Genomic DNA, 7064 nt, shown 5'->3' on the forward strand with positions numbered 1-7064 from the left:
CTGCAACAGACACCTACTATAAATCCTTTAGGTCTAGTAACTATGGTTATTTAAAAATCACCTAGCAAATAATATAGATTAAATAACCTAGATATGTTCTGTGTGTTGGATAAAAGTTCTCTTTTAACTTAGGGGGATAACATTTTCAGTTGGAATATAGTCAGCTTTAAAATTTTAGTAAATATCCTCAAAGTTTCCAGAGATTATTTGATGACTCACTTCTAAAGCCTCAGCTACATATGATTAATGGAATTTTATTGCAGATTTAACTTGTCCATCTATTGTTTATCTTTTAATGCTTCTGGGAATACTCCAGAAGCTTCCACCACTATTCTGTTTTTTAATCAAGTGATATATGAAAATTAATCAATTTTAGATTGCAAATTTTGCTCTCATACATGGGACACAGAATTAAAAACATACCATTTCCTTTTCTGAGGATGTTATGTTACTACTCACTCAAATTCTACAATAATAAGCATATATACATTTTGACTATGACTTTTGTTCTTATTACACTTTTAGGACATTTAAGTATAGTGAATATGTATCCTAAATCAAAAATCACAGTATGTGGCCTAACAACTAATATGCTTATAAGGACAAAGGGACAGTCTATTTGAAATCTCTTTACATCTTCAGAAATCTGAGATGTATGGTGTTCTTCCATCCATTGTATAGAATTATGCTTCTTTCTCCAGTTCATTCCCATAAAAGCCTCTTTGACAGCAACATTTCTTATTGTCTATTGGCTATTAAGTTATAGCAGAAATTAAATATAAGAAATTCATTCAATACTCACACACCCACAGACATTCTTCCACTTAAAATTGAAGACCTTTGCATACCTAGTTGAAAGCTGACCATAATGTTAATTTTGTAAAACTGAAATGTAAATTATTCTCCTTAAGCCTATGGACAAATGTAGTATCTCACTGAAAAGCATTGTGGCCTTCTCAAACACAGAACCCTCCTGACGCCACTGTGTGGTTTGTAAAAATCAGTTTAGGCTGATAAATGCCCATAAAATATTTTAATATATTTAATTGATCTAGGAAATTGAACTTTAATTACAATTAAGTAGAAGATATCAAATATAATGTCATTAGAGCATAAGTTGGTTCAGCATCTGTGTTTGATTACATTACCCAAACACATGAAACAGTCAAGTTTCTGAGCTGGTCAACCCCTGCAGGCAGTGACCTGCTCTTTCTTGCCAGTTGAAGTCTGTTTCTGTGTTACTGCTCTTACTGTCAGTAGATGATCCTCACAATTCCATAAATGCTATTTAACTCTCTATGGTTTCCTGTATTTCTTATCTGCTTCATTGTTTCAGAAAAAGATATTCTCAAAAAAAAAAAAAAAAAGAGAGAGAGGAAGAGAAAGAAAAAGAATGAAAGAGACAGAGGCAGGCATTTGTTGCAGCACCTCACAAACTATGATTAGTCAGGATTTAGGTAATAGTTCAGACCCAAGTCCCAAAATAGCCAGTTCATTTTGTTAATAATAAATTGCAAATCAAAGCAAACTGGTCTGAGGAAGAAATTGGCTTTGTTCCAATGATCTAAAGGCACTAGAAATCAGCTGTCCATGATCCTTTAACCTATGGCAAGGCCATCTTAGTTAAGGCCACATCTTCCTTATTATTTGTTTCTTGGGGAAAGTCAGTGGCTGATGTGGAAACAGCTGAGTGCGTTATTCTAAAATGAAGTGATTAAATCATGAGGCCGAGGGTAGGATGTAGGAACCCTGGGGATGGATTTTTTTTTCTCATTCTTGAAATTGATTCTTCCTATGAGAACTTATAACAATTAGTCCCATTAAAAGCAGCCCATACTTAATTTCAAGTGGCCACAGTAAACTCTTCAAGGTTGAGACTCAGGGGAAAAAAGTAAAAATAGTTAGCACAAATCATTACTGAGGAATTATAAGGAATCAGAAAGATGGGAACCATTGGGAGAAGCTCCTACAGTACATGTTAGAGCTTTGAAGAAACACTCCCTTAGTGCTGAGCTGAGAAGGGATAAACCCAAGATTGTGAAGGAAGACCAGACTGGAAAAACAGAATGGCCAGTATTAGATGAATGTAAATATGTAAATATGCCTTAGAGTATGCCTTAGAGAATGCTAAATATGCCTTGCAACATGTAAAATATGCCTTAGAGAATGCCTGGTCCTTTGCAGGCACTCAGGCCAGCTAACTCATCTGCAGGAGCTGGATAGAACGTGATGCTTAGGCATGGAGACCAGCAAAGGCAGAAGAAGGGGCAAAAACCAGGTTGCTCTCCTTCTAGGCATCAGGCCTATGGGAGTTCAAATGATGTTCTCAATCTTAAGACTGTGGGAGTTATCTCTCAGGGCATACAGTTTGAGCCTAAGGCAAATTTGGCTGATTCCAAGTTCTACCTGAACTCAGAAACGACTATTATAATATATCCTGCATCTCCATCCTCCAACTGGCAACTGGTGAGGAGTGATATCATGTGAAAATATCTGTTTATAGATTTGGAACTGCTGGGGCAGAAATAGGGACTTTTAGTCCCTAGGACAAAGAAGTTTGCAGGTCCCTTTCAATAGTACTGCCCTTGTACAAAGCCAGCAAATTATCTGTGATCTTTATAGCACAGGAAGGACCTCCAAGCTAGAGAAGGGATGGTTCAAGGATGGAAACATCTTTCTTATTAAAACACCACATAAAACTCTGTGAATTCTGAATCAAGAAAAGAACCTCCAGCTGGTGGGAGCAGACCCCACCAGCAACCTCTGACTCTTTTCTATGAACACTGCCTTTCTCTAGAGTTCTGTCACTCTGATTACCACTGTCACCCCGAATTCTGGGACTCAGCAGACTTTTAAAATTATTCATCTTCTGCAGTCAATTAAGCCAGCTGCACTCCTTTCCTCACAGGGGCTCGGCGTAATGGCTACAAACAACAGCCTCCTTTGTCATATACATAGTTTGTTTCTTATATGGGTTGCTCTAAAGAACATAGGAGACAGCCGTTTCCAATGTATGGTTATGACTCCGACCTTTGACCTTACACTGTTCCCAGTGTAGGCTCCAAACAGGTGTGAAGGGTATCTCTGGAAAGCCCCAGGGTACCATGGCCACAATTTACATTGGCCAAGTCATCATGTCCATCCATACCAAGGTGCAGAACAAGGAGCATGTGATTGAGTTCCTACACAGGACCAAGTTCAAGTTGCCTGGCCACATCTCAAAGAAATGGGGCTCTATCAAGTTTCATGTGGATGAATCTGAAGACATGGTAGTTGAGAAGTGGCTTATCTCAGATGGCTGTGGGGTCAAAAGCATCCCCAGTCATGGCTCCTGAACAAGTGGCAGGCCCTGCACTCAGGAAGGCTTCCACTGTTCTGCCGCCTCTTAGGCTCAACAGTATTTCCTGTCAAAAAAAAAAAAAAAAAAAAATTGTTAGCATATGTGTAACCAAACCCTTTCTTTCCTTCATCCTTCTTAGCAAAGTAGAGGCATGTAGAATTTTGTAAATTAATACAATTCGATATTACACAAAAATGAAAAGGCAGGCATTATAGGCAAGATACATTGTGCAAAGTCATAGTTCCAAAGTTTTAAGTCCTTAATCCTAAGATGAACACATCCAGCCCTAAAAGACTCCACTATCTCTTGCTGTGAGTCCTCTACCCACCCCCATCCTGCCTGTTATTTGGTCAGTTTTCTAGCTGTGATATTTTCTTTCCATCTTTCCAAGTGTAAGTGTTCAAACAATGGGTTGAAATAAAAAATAAGAAGGAATGATCCACTGTAACTGGGATGGTTAAAAAAGGTGTCTTTGTAGAGAAAATAAGACCAGACTAAAGAGTAAACACCAGCCAGTCATGAGAAATTGGGGAAAGAGTGTTCCTGGCAGAGGGAGCAATTTGTACCCAGGCAGGCAAGAATCTCTTGTACTGGAGGAACTGAAATGTGTTCTGTGGAACCAGAGCATGCAGAGGAAGGGAGAGATGGCATGAGATTAGGCTGAACAGAATGTCAAAGGTCAGATCATGTAGGTGTGGTGAGGAGTTTGAAAGAGTTTAGATTTTTTTGTGTAAGTGTAAGAAGCTATTAAAGGCTTTGAGCAGGAGAGTTGCATGATTGGATTTGTCTTTTGAGATCCTTTTTGCTGCCGTATGGGGAATTCATGAGGGAAAAATAGAAGAGAAACGGGTTAATAGACTGCTGCAGATATCTGGGCAAATGGTGATGCTATTTTAGATTACTGCTATCTAAACTATAGGTCACAACCCATCAGTGTTATACAGTCATTTTAGTGGTCTTAACACACAATATCATTGAAAGAGAATAATGTACAATAGAAAAAATCAGCCAGGCACAGTGGCTCACACCTGTAATCTCAGCACTTTGGGAGGCCAAGGCAGGTGGATCACTTGAGGCCAGGAGTTTGAGACCAACCTGGTCAACATGGCAAAACCCCACCTCTACTAAAAATACAAAAGTTAGCTAGGCATGATGGCAGGCACCTGTAATCCCAGCTACTTGGGAGGCTGAGACATGAGAATCACTTGAACACGGGAGGTGGAGGTTGCAGTCAGCCAAGATCCCACCTCTACATGCCAGCCTAGGCAATAGTGCGAGACTCTGTCAAAAAAAAAAGAAAGAAAGAAAATATCAGAGACCACCACATCATTTCATAACAGTTCCTCTCAAATTTTTGTGCATATAGGCATGCATTTGCAAGTACTGGATTATATTGTGAAGTGATTTTGTTATTCTTCATAGTGATCAAAAAGGCACTGACCTAGACTAAAGTGGTGATGGTAAAAGAAAGAAGGTAAAGATGTCTTCAGATACATGGAAATGGAAGAGGTCACCTAAAAGGAGACATAAAAAAAAGAGGAAACAGAGTCCTGTGATGTATTTTAAGTTTCACATTCTTATGTTTATGTTCCACCTATTCTTTAAGAAAAATTATAATAAGCATAGTAAAAATCTAGTAAAATTGAACCATTAACATTGGAAAATGACATGTAACCTGCCATTTTTTTTCTGAAGGATACATATTTTAAAAATTGAAACAGAACCTGATGGTCACCAGTAGGTCATTCTCTCACCTCTCTGTTGAGCATGACTTTTCTGAGTCATTGACATATGTCTAGCAAAGTTTAGAAACAAATCCAGAATATTTCCAAACCATGCAGGAAATATTAAATCCTACATCTACTCAGTCTTCATTCCTTCTGAAGAATGTTTCTTGGGCTTCTGAGTTTTCAATTCTAGCTTTGCTAAACTTCACAATGCAATCTGGTCTCTGCTCAGTTTAATGTATAAAGTCACCACCATAAACATGTCCAAAAATTCACATCATTGCCACAGTGAGAAATGAAAATGCACACTGCACTGGACTATATGTCATGTTTATGTTTTGTTTTGTATAATGTAAGATACAATTACCTTTCTTAGAAAAGATCATCTTAATAAGTCTCTTTATATGTACTGGAGCACATTGGATTTAAACTATTTGGGATATGCTTTTAACCTGATGAGAAAACAGGTTAGTAATAAATCATTATTGAAAATCAGAAATGTGACTTGGAAAGAAAAGGTACATGTCATGGGCAATTAGCAGATGCAGAAATCCTTTAATTACAAAGCATGCCCTTACCTGAGGAACTTTATACTATGCTGACAAAAGGCTACATCTAATAATAAGCCTTTTCATTTTATACACACAAACACACACCCACAATCTATGAACATGTTAAGACCCATATGTTCAAACAACCCATTTACAAATTGCTAGATGGGACCAGCATGAGCTCCTTACTCCCTTCACCAAATGAAGAAAGCAATTTTGTTATTTCATCACCTTTCTTCTTCCTGGAGTCCTGACAGCATCAGTTACAACAGCATGCCTCTTTTCCCTCCTTTTATCAAACACCAGTCTTGCATTTGAGTAGGTGACAACCAAAGACTGCAGCTGTATTTTCCTAGTAGAATCTTAGATCTCTTCAGAGTCAAAAGAATGAGCCTCTAATGGCACAAAATTAAACCCTAGTGGAAACAACTCTAGTGGCTACTTGAGATATCTTCCCCCATTGCTTCTTAGAGCAATCCAGACCACTTAGGTAACTGCGTATGTTGTTGTCGTCCATGCATCTTGATAGTCATCCAGAGAACCACTCCTGATCTGAGCAGTTGTGCTGCTGACTCTACTGTAAAGCCATTCCTGTGCCAGATGAACCACAGAATTTCAGCAAGCAAGGAGCTGAAGACAGGGCAGCGTCGTAATCTTCAATCTGTTTCTTCATTCTCAAACCTCACAATGTTGGCCCTTTCTGCAGAATTTCAGTTTGTGTTTTATTCACTGAGGAAGTCTGGTGCATAGAAAAGCTTCCTCTTAGCATAGATAAGGCTAACAGGCTAACAGTTATTTGGGCAAGTAGGATTAATTATCAGGAAGCTGTTGATAGTTCATGGCTGACCTGTAAAAACCTGGTTAGAATGAGGTCAGCTAAAATAATAGGGTCTATTTAAAGTTTGGGTCATATAAGACGTCATTAAGGATCACATTATTTCAGCAAAGAAAATGTTGCAGAGAGTTATCCTCTTAAAAGAAAATAGCTTTTCTGCTGGAAAGCTTCCAAACCACACCATTGCAAAACCCAAACACTTCAAACCATTGAATGCTAATGTTTAACTGCCTAGCTCTAGTTGTCTTGCAAAACTTTTCCCCCTTGGTAATTGATTTTTTTCTGCAATCCAGGTGTCGTTTGGTGTTTAATACCAATTTTGTTTCTTATGCTGAAGAAAACATATTTTCATTGCCTGGGGGTTAATTTTTTAAACCCCACATATATATTCTACTCTGTTCCTTGTGAGTAAGAGAAGTAGTGATCAGCATTTTACTAGAGTTGAGGAAAACAGCAAAGGGAAGGACCAGCCCAAGGCATAATTGGGAAATACCTGAAATTTTAAAGCCTTTGCCTCATAATTTGTCATTTAACTATTTTTGTGACTTTATCTCTTGTTAGTCACTTAGAGCTGCATGACACCCTATAAACTTCAGTTTCCTCCTGTTGCA

At 38.3% G+C, this 7064-nt stretch overlaps 1 non-coding gene across 1 annotated transcript; it reads left to right on the top strand.

The window, feature by feature from the left end:
* Positions 1-2869: 2869 nt before the first annotated feature.
* LOC126954052 (small nucleolar RNA SNORA70) lies at positions 2870-3002 on the top strand. The gene has a single exon (XR_007725503.1). It is a non-coding gene; the product is annotated as a small nucleolar RNA SNORA70 (small nucleolar RNA).
* Positions 3003-7064: the final 4062 nt, after the last annotated feature.

Source organism: Macaca thibetana, chromosome 4 (assembly GCF_024542745.1).
Source record: "Macaca thibetana thibetana isolate TM-01 chromosome 4, ASM2454274v1, whole genome shotgun sequence".
NCBI classification, from domain to species: Eukaryota; Metazoa; Chordata; class Mammalia; order Primates; family Cercopithecidae; genus Macaca; species Macaca thibetana.